The sequence below is a fragment of the Myxine glutinosa genome, chromosome 1 (genome assembly GCF_964187855.1).
Source record: "Myxine glutinosa chromosome 1, kmMyxGlut1.1, whole genome shotgun sequence".
Taxonomy (NCBI): Eukaryota; Metazoa; Chordata; class Myxini; order Myxiniformes; family Myxinidae; genus Myxine; species Myxine glutinosa.
In genome coordinates this window covers 445,966,421-445,979,961 of record NC_136261.1, presented here as the reverse complement: position 1 = coordinate 445,979,961, position 13,541 = coordinate 445,966,421, and the positions used below count along the sequence as shown (strand labels likewise).

Here is a 13,541-nt window from a genome sequence, read left to right as displayed (position 1 = left end):
ATGTCAAGGGAGACGATTCTGATTTAATCTCTGGCGTTGAGGACATCCGTCCATTATTGAGACAGCCGAAGTCGTATGTCCAGAGTAGAGTGTTCTGGTCTGAATCTATATTGATGATCTGAGATCAAGCCATTGCAAAAGAGGGAAGGATTTAATGTCAGAAGTTGTGATGGATTCCATGATCTTGCTGATGATTGGGAGCAGGCTGATTGGTCTGTAGTTGCAAGGATCTGTTGTTGTAATTTTTTTTTTTTTTTAGTTTTTGGAATAATTTTTGCTGCTTGGTCTGGGCAGTGGCCACATCGACTTGAATCTCAACCTTTTCGGGGGCAGAGGTTCGTTCCCCTCTTCTTTTCTTTCGAAGTCTGTGTTTAAAGGTATTCCCTCCATCAACAATGCTTTACCATTGATGTTGAGAAAAAAATGTGGTAGCAACCAGGTGTGTGGACTTCCAGATTGGGACCTGTGTGTCTGAGCTGCTTGGCAGCAATCAGTGATGGCATCAAGTGCAGTCATGTCATTATGTCACATGCTATGCAAGGCAATCAACTGGTTTGGTGAACTCTGTTTGATCAGGATTACTTATGGGGACATGGACAACTCCAAACTCTCCACTGACTGATAAATTGATCATAATGCCCCATTACATATCTATATATATCAAAGCGAAATGTCCATTTGTTTGTTTGTGAAGCTACTCCACTGAGCTCCAAAGGTTAATCGGCACAAAACTTTATAGGATGACATATTTTACCACCCTGCACCTAAACAGGTGTTTTAAAACAGTTATTTCTGCACAATTCGTCCAAAAACCATCCGAGCCGCCACTTGTTTCCATGATCTTCATGGGTCGATCCACACATACAAATCTTAATAAAAAGCCCTAATTGTTATCGGATTTCAACACGGATATCGATATGATTACTTTGATGGTGAGTTCCGATCCAGGTTACCTTTTTGCTAAGTTTACTAAATATACACCTCGAAATATACACCTGTGGCGGACACGATGGCACCGGCGCGATGACATCATTCCACGCACCAAGAGGGCGTCGGCCACGCCCGAGGAGTAGGCGTGGCCTCGGGATATACACGGGGCTCACAGCCCCGAGCACGGCAGTGCTACAGTGAACTCTGATAATAAAGACCATTTAAACTTACCGCGTTGTCCGCTTCCTCCTTGGTAGCATGTAGCGTGCGTAGCACCGCGCTCGCTTCATTGGTGACCCCGACGTGACCCCGACGTCCGTCGCCGTCGTCGCCGCCAAAGGCACGGCCTCCGGCCACTGCGTGGTGCCTGGCAACCGCTGGCGTTCTTCAGCCGGCAGCTTGCCCGAACGCCGTTACAGTACCTTCGACAGCGAGTTGCTCGGGCTTCACCTGGCGGTCAGGCACTTCCGCCATCTGCTCGAGGGCCATGCATTCACGGCCTTCGTCGACCACAAGCCGCTGGTTTTCGCGATGGGCAAGGTCGCCGAGCCGTGGTCGGCCCGGCAGCAGCGTCACCTCTCGGCCGTGTCCGAATACACAACGGACATCCGGCACGTCACGGGGAAGGGCAACCCGGTGGCGGATTGCCTTTCCCAGTCCGTCACCCACACAGTCCACATTGGCATCGACTATGCCCAGATGGCAGCGGACCAGGCCACCGACCCCGGGGTCCAGGCCCTGCGGACCGCCGTCACGGGCCTCCGCATCACCGAGGTGCCATTCGACGGTGCGGGCACGGCCCTCGTGTGCGACGTCTCCCTCGGGCGGCCTCGCCCCATCGTGCCCGCGGGCTGGCAGTGCCAGGTTTTTGACGCCATCCACAGCCTGTCCCAACTGGGCACGAGTGCCTCCCAGAGGTTGGTCGCCGACAAGTTTGTCTGGCATGGCCTCCGGAAGGCCGTCCACGGCTGGACCAGGATGTGCCTCGCGTGCCAGCGCGCGAAGGTGCACCGACAAACCCAGGCCCCATTGGCCCCGTTTACGGTGCCGGAACGTAGGTTCGACCATGTTCACGTGGACCTGGTGGGACCTCTCCCCCCCCTCGTGGGGTTTCACCCATGTCCTAACCATGGTGGACCGCACCACCCGGTGGCCGGAGGCCGTGCCTTTGGCGACGACGATGGCGGCGGATGTAGCGCAGGCATTCATCGCCACCTGGGTCGCCCGGTTTGGCGCCCCCTAGGACATCTCGTCCGACTGCGGCCCCCAGTTCACCTCGGAGCTCCGGGGGGTGGTCGCGCGGGGGCTCGGGGTTCCAGCTGCACCGAACCACGGCCTACCACCCCCAGGCCAATGGCCTGTGCGAGTGCTTCCACCGCTCCTTGAAGGCCACGCTCCGGGCCACCCTCCGCGACGGCGGTTGGGTCGACAGGCTCCCCTGGGTCTTGCTGGGCCTCCGGACGGTGCCCAAGGACGACCTGTGCGCCTCCACGGCAGAGTTGGTTTTTGGACAACCGCTGCGGGTGCCGGGTGAGTTCTTCCCCGACCCCACGGCGCCATGGTCCACGGCGCAGGATTGCTCCGCGCTGCAGGAGACCACCCGGAGTTTCGCCCCGGTGCCGACGGCGCACCACGGGCACCCACCTACTCACATCGCCCCGGAGCTTCGCACCACGGAGTACGTCTTCGTCCGGCACGATGCCCACGGGACACCACTGCGGCCCCCGTACGATGGGCCTTTCCGCGTGCTGGAGACCGGGGCGAAACACTTCACCCTCGACATCGGCGGTACTCCTGACCGTGTTCCTGTGGACCGCCTCAAGCCGGCCCACCTCGATGTGGACAAACCCCCGCCAGTGGCTCGGCCCCCGCGGTGGGGCCGCCCCCCGGCGGGCGGACCTCGGGCACCGCCCGGCCCCACCGGCACGCCCCCCAGGTCCTGCACCCATCCCAGGTGCCGCCGGAGGCATCCCAGATGACATCCAGGCATCCCCGATGCCGCCACCCGCCAGAGGGCACTTCGGCCGGGTCATCCGTTTGCCCCGCAAACTGACCCTTCAGGTGCGCGGGAATTCTGGGGGGGCGCGTGTGGCGGACACGATGGCACTGGCGCGATGACATCTTTCCGCGCACCAAGAGGGCGTCGGCCACGCCCGAGGAGTAGGCGTGGCCTCCGGTTATACACGGGGCTGACAGCCCCGAGCACGGCAGTGCTACAGTGAACTCTGATAATAAAGACCATTCAAACTTACCGCGTTGTCCGCTTCCTCCTTGGTAGCAAGTAGCGCGCGTAGCACCGCGCTCGCTTCACACCCTCCAAATATACATCCTAAAGTTTAAACAAGCGATGTTAATCCGTAAAACCTTTATAGTTGTTTAGAGAATGCGTTACAATGGCATTGTCGAACAACAAAACAGATTTCGAATATATTATTTAATTAAGAGGTTCTGTGAGCGTGAGACATCGTGGGTGGGTCTGCGGGTAACCTGGGAAACAATATATTTTTTCGATTTCAAAATGGTTTCTGGTCATTATTACAGAACATTCAATCGTAGGTGAAATATATTTCATTTCTTGCGATGTTGTCGATGTCGCCAACATCTTTACAATGTCTTATCCATTCTAAAATTATGTACGGGTGTGGTACCTAACGCTTAATGTGTGGGGGTGGGGGTTGGTGTTTGGAGTGGGTGGGGGTGGGTGTATGTCCAAATGTTATGGAGTGTTAGCGCCGAGAAAGGGCTACATAACGACCTTTTTCTTTTCATATTAAAATGAGCTTGAGGACTTTTTGGACATTTCTGGGGGAGCTTTTCCATAACCTTTAATGAGGTTCTGAAGAGCTTTTCTCTATCAAGTATCAGCCATAACTTGCGGAGATGTCTCACTGTAAGTGTAAGCTGGTCGATGGAAGAAAAAAGTGACACCACAACCCTGATAATAAGAAGAAGAGGCTGCTGGGGGAAAATAGGTTGGCTATCCCAGCTAATTCCAGGCACCAGAATTACTTGTCGTCGTCAAGCTGCCATCCCTGGGAACTGTGATGTGAGGGAGGGAGGGGGCAGACTTCAAACGTCATGTAACATTATTAGAGGGTGTCCATTGAAGCGTTACCGAGGTTTACAAGGTGTGGAAGTGTGGGGAGAGGAGTGGTGGGGCAGGGGTGTTTTGAGGAGCAATATCAGGAGACGATTTTAGCGTTACCTAATTTTTTAGCGTTATTCTGTTAAACCGATTAAGTATGTCTGTAAATATGTAAATAAAGGTCAAGATATGGCTGTATTTTAATTAGGCAGAGATGGACAAGACCACTATGACGAGACCTATGCATATCAGAATGTTCGATATGTAAGCACCAATGAAGCCCTCTGGAGAATCTTTGGCTTTCCCATCCCTGAGCATCATCCAACCATTCAGAAACCTCAAGTTCATCTAGATTCTAGAAAATGGTCAGAGGATATATTATAACTCCAGCACTGCAGCACAAAAAGCCCAAGAAGCCCCCATTACAACTCTTACAGCATTTTTTGCAGCTTTGGAGAGAAGATAATTTTGCTCAGACACTGAGGATGAGGAAGTTGGCAATTTTGCCAAATTACTCCTTGATATTGGAGATGGCATAAAAATTCCATTCGCTCACAATTCCAACCAAATTACAATCCCAAATTGATGTGGAATTATTGTAAAAGATGAAGAAGAACTTCACAGTAATGTCTTCCCAACTATTAAGCAATATTACAAGACATTGATTGGCTTTGTGGAAGGGCAATCTTCGGGTCCCAATAACTCTGATGTCGAAAAGATCAATATACAATTGATAAAATAAATTCCAGGAAAAGAAGTGTCACATAAATCACTTGACACTGTACCAAATGATGATGATGCTACACAATATCCCGGAGAGTTTATCAAATCTTTGACACCAACAGGAATGCCACACCATATTTTATTCTTGAAAGTTGGGATTCCAATCATTATATTGAAAAATCTCGATGCACCAAGATGATGCAATGGGACAAGATTGGTAATAAAGAAGATGCTGCCACATGCCTTGAAGGTCACTATAACAACAGGGAAATGTAAGGGTGAAGAAGTATTCATACCAAGAATTCCAATGATCCCATCAGATTATCCATTTCTGTTTAAGAGATTGCAACTTCCAATAAAAGTTTGTTTTTCAATCTCTATAAGTTATCCTGATTTTCACATGGTCAGGTGTACGAGGTGTGTTCAAAAAGTATCCGACCTTTGTTCATAAAAAATACTCATATCCAGATACAACAAACTTACACTAATCTCCTTCAAAGTAGTCCCCTTGGGCTTGGGCGTGAATTTTTTCCCACCTGCAGAAGCTGTCATTCGACAGCAGACCGCCGATGAGTGTGGAAGTGGAAGTGAGCGCCGTCGGATTTTCGTTTTTGACAAAATGACGGAAAAACTTGAACAACGCTACTGCATCAAATTTTGTGTAAAGCTTGGCGATTCCCAAGTGGAAACGATCCACAAGATTCAACAGGCCTTCGGGGACGAAGCAATGAGCACCACACAGATAAAGGAGTGGTACAACCACTTCAAGGATGGCCGCACATCAGTGGAGAGTTCACAATGCAAATCACAATTTTGTGCAATGGAGTCGCACAAAATCACAATGGAGTCACAATGTGATGTGTGCAATTGTCACAATGTCAAAGTGGATTTGCAAAATCAAATGTGAAAAATTCACATTTGTGCAATTGTCAAATCAATTTGTGTGCAAAATTCACATTCACATGTGAAATTCACAATGTGTGAATTGCAATTCACAATGTGACAATTCACAATGCAAATGTGTTCTCCACAATGGAGAATTTGTGATTCACAATTCACAATTCACAATGCAATTCACAATGGAGCACAATGGACTCCATTCACAATCACCGTCGAAAAAAAATGATTGTGAATTGTGCATTGTTTCACATTGTGAAAGTCGAATTGGAAATTGTGTGATTTGTGAAACAATTTCACAATTGTTTTTCACATTGCATTGTGATTGACAACATTTCACAATCCATTGTGAATTTGCACACAAATTGATTTGACAATTGCACAAATGTGAATTTTTCACATTTGATTTTGCAAATCCTCTTTGACATTGTGACAATTGCACACATCACATTGCGACTCCATTGTGATTTTGTGCGACTCCATTGCACAAAATTGTGATTTGCATTGTGTACTCTCCACTGATGTGCGGCCATCCTTGAAGCGGTTGTACCACTCCTTTATCTGTGTGGTGCTCATTGCTTCGTCCCCGAAGGCCTGTTGAATCTTGTGGATCGTTTCCACTTGGGAATCGCCAAGCTTTACACAAAATTTGATGCAGTAGGGTTGTTCAAGTTTTTCCATCATTTTGTCAAAAACGAAAATCCGACGGCGCTCACTTACACTTCCACACTCATCGGCGGTCTGCCGTCGAATGACAGCTTCTGCAGGTGGGAAAAAATTCACGCCCAAGCCCAAGGGGACTACTTTGAAGGAGATTAGTGTAAGTTTGTTGTATCTGGATACGAGTATTTTTTATGAACAAAGGTCAGATACTTTTTGAACACACCTCATATGTTGCATGTTCTAGAGTAAGATCACCAAGAGATTTCTATATTTTGCCCCAAGAAGGTTGAATAACTACCAACATAGTCTACAAAGAATCAATCTCAACACCAACAAAAAAAAATGCTTGAGCTTATGTAAAATTATTGTAGCTACCAGTAACGTATATGAAATAAAGTTATTTTAAGATAATTTACATGCCAGATATTGTGATATTGATAACATGAGTTTTAATTCAATTATGGTGTGGAATGAAGTCACTGGAAAAGAAATTACATGTCAGATATTGTTCTAATTAAGCTTGTGATGTGCAGAAGATATATGTCATCCTGATTTAATTCCAATCTGTCATCTGCGAGACATAGGACTGGTAACTCAGATGTTAAATATAACTGTTAATTTAAGCCTTTAACATGATTGGTAAAGAAGGAGTCACGTGACCTCTCAATTGCACAAATCATTCAAAAACTAAAATAGTACAAACACAACTAATACATCAATTTAAAGGTAAATTTACTGCACATCCAACAACATCACTCTCAAGGGTGAAAAAAGATTACCACTAAGTAAGCTTTACTACAGACTTGGCATTTAACATGGAATATTTTATTTGTGGGGGTGAACTTACTTTTCAAGATGTCTTAGAACCAAAAGTTCATTAGAATTATGTTGCAATTATTCCAGATTTTGTTAATGTGACCTTTAAAAGAAACAAAAACCACATTTGACATTTCGAAACAAATAAATTGATCCTTGAAAGTGATGTAAACTGATATCGAACTCAATTCATGGACAGTACTGTGTTAAACTTCTGTACGTTTTCCAGAAGAATCTCTTTATTTTGCACATTAGCCAAAAATTTTTTAAACAAAAACAAAAGTTAAATTACGACTGGGATTATGGACAGTAAAATTACAGTTCAGTACTTCGTGTAACCTCCACGAGCATTGAGGAGAGCAAGTACATGTTGAGGCATGCTGTTCACGAGATTTGCCAAGGTTTTGACAGGAATTGCTTGCCATGCAGTGACAATAGCCTGCTGCAATTCACGCACAGAGGTCGGCTGCTGGTCCAAGTGGTCGATTTGATGCGTTAATTCTACCCACAAGTTCTCTATCGGATTCGTATCCGGGGACATGGCAGGCCACTCCATATGCTCTACACCACGGTCAGCCAGAAAGTGTTGGATCATGCGAGCACGATGAGGCCATGCACTGTCATCTTGGAAGACAAAGTTTCCTCGAAAGGCTGCACGAGCAAATGGAAGCAATGTTTCTTCCAGAATGGCCCTCTACTTGAACTGGTTCAGGTTTCCATTCAGAACAGCCAGGTCAGTTTTGCCCCCTGCATGAAAAGCAGCCCAAACGGTCACTCCACCACCTCCAGCTTGGACTCTTGGCACTATACAATCTTTGTTGTAGGCTTCATGCACTTGTCTGCACACTCAGACGAGGCCATCTTGACGATAGACCAGAAATCTAGACTCGTTACTGAAGATCACGTGATTCCAGTGTCCTGGCTGCCATTGACGGTGCTCTATGGCCCACTGCAATCGGCGCTGGCGGTATTGTCTGGTCTGGCGTGGCTTTCTCAGGGGACGCCTGGCACGATGGCCTGCTTGAACCAGTCGTTGGTTGACTAGCCTTCTGGATACAGGCACATTTGTCAGTTGCTGCCACTCAGCCCGACGCCGATTAGCTGACTTGGTACTGTCATTGCGGACTAACCGGTGAAGCTGGCGATCATCCCTCCTTGTGGTTCTGTGGGGATATCCTGGCCTCGGTATTGGAGTAGGGACACCCCTCTGAGCATTTCATTTCAGGATCTTTGACACCTGACCTTGAGTGATGCCATACTACCGAGCAAGAGCACGCTCTTTCATGCCGTAATTTCGTAAAGCCACCACTCCATGACAAACAGCATCGTTGAGTTGACGGACCATCTCCAGAGGAAGCGACAATAACTTTTGGAGACGTGCAGCAGTTGTTTTCCACTAATACAGAACGCAACAACCCTTGTATACCCGACTGTGAAGCCAATCGTCAAATGCACCTGTCCGTACATTTTGCCACGCCACCTGTGATGTAATCCTGTTGTTGACTTCTTGCTGCGACAGACAATCAGTGACATGGTTCTTTTAACAAAGAAATCACCAAAGTGTAAAAGAAACTCACCAGATTGATATACTGAGTTAAGAAAGTAAACCCAAGTCAAGTAAAAAAAATAAAATTCCATATTAAATGCCAAGTCTGTAAATATACACCTCCAAATATACACACAAAATATACATCCTACAGTTTTAAACAATCAATTTTTATTCGTATACTGACATCGTTGTTTCGAGAATGCGTTACGATTGTCTGACAACAAAACAGATTTCGAATATCTTATTTCATTAAGTCGTTATGATCTTGGGTGATCGGGCCAACTGGTGCGTTTTTTTAAACTAAGGCCGTTTGTTATAACTATAAGTTCCCATTGGCTGCAGTTTGAAATTATAAGTCGTGCAGATGAAACAAATCGATTAAATTAAAGCCCGAACCCCCACACATTCAATGACAAGTCAGAAGGGGTAAAAAAAATAAAAAAAATAAAATAAAATAAAATTGGAGTCGTCACAGCACTCGAGGGACATCATCATAAACGATGCCTGCCAAATATCCTTCTCGGCAATGCCTGCCAAAACACCACGTGCCGTCATCTCCAAGCCACCACATGCCAACGGGTAAACCTCCAACATCGACCTCACTCACAATAAGGTGAGTTGTTGTTTTTCTGTTTGTTTGTGACCTTACTGCTTTGAGCTCCCAAGGTTAATCACAACGAAACCTTCCACAATGAGACTTTTTACAACAATGCACCTGAATAGGGGTTTTAAACAGTCATAAGGACGTCATTTGGCCCCTTATTTCCATGGTGCAATCCAGAGTTAATTTATTTATGAAACCTCGGTAATTTCTTGACTACACCTTCACTCCTTTACACCCTTCAAACTCTTTCCACCCCTTCGACCCCTTACCCCCCTCAAGGAGTACTTCGGAGGTACAACAAGCACAGATTGGAAATCTTCACTGATGGAATGGAATGAGGTTGATGAGGTTACCAGCTCCACCCATTGCGACATATGCTCACTGAATATTTACATTTAATTCCCATTTCTACCCATACACACTCCAAAGTTAATTTCTCAATTCAGGTCAGACATTTACAAACGCCCTTCATTGACGGGTATCTTTCCGAGAATCCCCAATAACACAGACATTGCATTTGTGGTTTTAGGACCTCTGTTTATTGCGAAACACTTTACAAATTCAAGTTTCGTAATAGGCAGAAGACTTCTTCTGACAAACAATTTTACAACAAGTGTGTTCTCTCCATATCAGACATGTCAATGAAACATGGACTATAGCAAAGATTGAGCAACAAATGATGTCCAAACTACCATGGAAAGATGCCATCTGAGCATAACCAAAAAGGGACAAGCAAAACAAATAAATCGGAAAGAAAACTAAATTCCTAAGCACAGGTCACAATCAAAAACCACAAATGGAACTTGGCTGGATACATGGCAAGTACGGAAACAAGAATTACAAACTGGCAACCAAAGGAAAACCCTGAAAGAAAGCACAATGAGATCCAAGATCAGATTGAAAGATTAAGTTATATTACCTTTTGAGTTTGTGGCATCAATTTTCCAATAATTATCTATTATGAGAATATGGAGAACCAGATTAATAAATTTTACATTTTATTTAAACCTGTCATTTTCTTATCCCACAACCTCATTTTTAATGTCCGGGTATTTCAGATTTCAGCTCTCCTGTATGGATCTTCATCTGTGATTTCAAATTTATTTTTTGAGAGAAACCTTTGTCACATAGAGCATTTGTGAGGACGCTCTGCTGTGTGGATCCTCATATGTTTATTCAAATTGCCTTTTTGAGAGAAACCTTTATCACATATTGAGCAATTGTAAGGACGCTCTCCTGCATGGATCTTCATATGTCTATTCAAATCGCCTTTTTGAGAGAAACCTTTATCACATATCGAGCATTTGTAAGGTCGCTCTCCTGTATGGATCCTCATATGTAATTTCAAATCGCCTTTTTGAGAGAAAACTAACACATATTGAGCATTTGTAAGGTCGCTCTCCTGTATGGATCCTCATATGTGATTTCAAACTGTTGCTCTGAGAGAAACCTTTATCACATATCGAGCATTTGCAAGGTCGCTCTCCTGTATGGACTATGGATCCTCATATGTGATTTTAAACTGTTGCTACAAGAGAAACCTTTATCACATATCGAGCATTTGTAAGGTCGCTCTCCTGTATGGATCCTCATATGTAATTTAAAATTGCCTTTTCGAGAGAAATCTTTATCACATATGGAGCAATTGTAAGGACGCTCTCCTGTATGGATCTTCATATGTTTATTCAAATCGCCTTTTTGAGAGAAACCTTTATCACATATTGAGCATTTGTAAGGTCGCTCTCCTGTATGGATCCTCATATGTAATTTCAAATGGCCTTTGAGAGAAACCTTTCTCACATATCGAGCAATTGTATGGACGCTCTCCTCTATGGATCTTCATATGTTTATTCAAATTGCCTTTATGAGAGAAACTTTTATCACATATCGAGCATTTGTAAGGTCGCTCTCCTGTATGGATCCTCATATATAATTTCAAATGGCCTTTTCGAGAGAAACCTTTATCACAAATGGAGCATTTGTGAGGTTGCTCTTCTGGATGGATCTTCATTTGTCTATTCAAATTTCTTTTTGTGAAAACCTTTATCACAGACCGAGCACTTATGGGGGCGTTTTGCAGTGTGGATCCTCATGTTTTGATGGTATCTGTTGAAACAAAATCCATTCTGCACACAATACATTTATAATGCATTCACCTTTCTACAACATTTTTGTGTTTATTCAATTCAATATCAATCTTGGTGGACATGCACTTGTATTTCATTCAAAGTGAGTCATGATTATGTGATTTTTTTTTCTTCAAAAAAGGCTTCTTCTTCACTGTCAAGCTGCGACTGGACCTTATTTGTCCCATATGACTTCTGGATTGTTCTACAGAAACAAAGAACATCACTTTTTTTGTCAAAATCAAATTTGCAAAATATTTAACACCTTTCCAAAATTTTTATATTTTCTCAACACAAAAGATTGTATGTTAATTTCATACATTTCCACTCACCAGTTGCAAAACAAGAAGCACTTCCGTTTGTTATGTGAATATCATCTGAACCTTCCTTTGCAGAAGCACATTTTGAATCTTCTGTGACAGATGAATAATTGTTTTCTTTTTTTTTTTTTTTTTTTTTTGTTTTGTATACAAGATCGAGGCTCGTGAAAGAGCTAACATTAATCACACAAAAAGACAAACCGACACACAAAACACAAAAAACAAGGGGAGCGGCAGACAAGATGGGGAGAGAGGGGGAAGGACACAAAAGAGAGGGGGAAGAGGGGGAAGGACACAAACACAACATTTGAGAGCAGGGACATCGGGAGGACTTGGGGGGAGGTGGGAGAGGAATAAAACATATGAACACTGCAAGGACTCTGGGGTGAATTACCGGGGGTAGAAAAGATCAAGGTTTTCGATGGGGGAAGATAAGAGATGGTGGTGAACAGCTGTTTTAAAGACCTGGAGGGAGGAGTGGGATTAAAGGTTGTGGGGGAGTTTGTTCCAGAGGTGGGAGAAAAGGGGAATGAAAGAGTGAAGGTGAGCAGAGAGCCTAGACTTTGGCAGTTTAACCATAAGAGGGTTGCAGGCAGATCTTGTGCGACCTGAAGGAATATTGGGGGGACAGAGCACAGAGAGAGCTGGGGGAGCAAGGCCGGAGAGGAGTCGGTAGAAGACAGAAAGACCACCAACCTGCCTGCGGTGAGTGAGTGAAAGGCCCTCGGTGTTGACTACATCGCAGGAGATTCCAATGATTCTGAAAGCTTTGGCTTCAACAGCGTGAAGCCGAGCAAGGTGTGAGGCAGGAGCACCAGCCCAGAGGGGGGAACAGTATTCCATTGAGCTGCGGATGAAAGCCTTGTATGTGGTGAGGAGCTCAGGTGTGCCAAGGAAGGACTTCGCACGACGGAGGATGCCCAGTCGGCGACTGGCTTTGGAGGCCAGCTTGGAAGTGTGGTTTTCCCAAGAAAGATCATGGAACTTGTTGTTGTTGTTGTCTAGTTTTGTTGTCGAGTTTCTATAAAGTTTTTATAATGTCTAGTTTTTTATTGTCTATAAATAAAGTCTTGTTGTCTAGTTTCCACATTTACCAGATCGACATCACCTGTGTACAAATCAGCATCAGTCTTTTGCAGGGAAATGAGAATGACAACAATCTTGAGAGTTCATGGAACATGTTACACCATGAAATATACACTTCCATTTAAATATAACAATGAAGTTCAAGATTGTTTAAAAAAAATTCCGGATGTTAAGCGTTATTGATGTGAAGTGTCTTCGACATCAGCCTTATTCGCCCCATGATTTAACATGTCCAAGTACTGCTAAACTCAAGGTTATTGGAAGTACCAATTAGGCAATTTGTGTTCAACAATGTTCAAGTATCTATTTCAATTTAAATAAAATAAAGATTGACAGATTCATCAAAATCTTTCTCTGGAAATTACTGCCGTTAAAAATTCTCAAAATTTACTTTCACAAAGCTTGGAACAAGTGTGTTTCTACCCTCAGAAGAGCCAGGAAATAGTATCTCTCTACTCTCAAACCTGTCTCCCTCCAAGTCCTGGTGGCATCTGGTCAAATCCATATCTGGTGCTTGTTCCCCCTTCCATCAACAAACAGTAACTACAGTGAGTAGTTAGCTGCAATGGCTACACACATGACACTGCACATGAAAAAGCTGAATGCCTCAACTCTGTGTTTGCCTCAAAATCTTGTGTCCCAAACCCATTGCTCTCTGTACCCACCATAACCAATCATACCGAGCTGCTCCTGGACTCTTTGTCCTTCTATCCCAACAAGGTGGAAAAGTTTCTGTCAAACC

At 44.6% G+C, this 13,541-nt stretch overlaps 1 protein-coding gene and 1 long non-coding RNA gene across 2 annotated transcripts in view; one reads left to right on the top strand and one right to left on the bottom strand.

Moving 5' to 3' along the window:
• LOC137418556 (E3 ubiquitin/ISG15 ligase TRIM25-like) overlaps positions 1 to 13,541 on the top strand; it is a 1,139,870-nt gene that overhangs the window by 742,052 nt on the left and 384,277 nt on the right. The window lies entirely within an intron of this gene.
• The window catches only part of LOC144889696 (uncharacterized), a 122,221-nt gene continuing 118,463 nt past the window's right edge, over positions 9,784 to 13,541 (bottom strand). The window contains exon 3 of the long non-coding RNA XR_013622009.1: positions 9,784 to 11,598. This is a non-coding gene — a long non-coding RNA (uncharacterized LOC144889696). The remainder of the gene's footprint in view (positions 11,599 to 13,541) is intronic.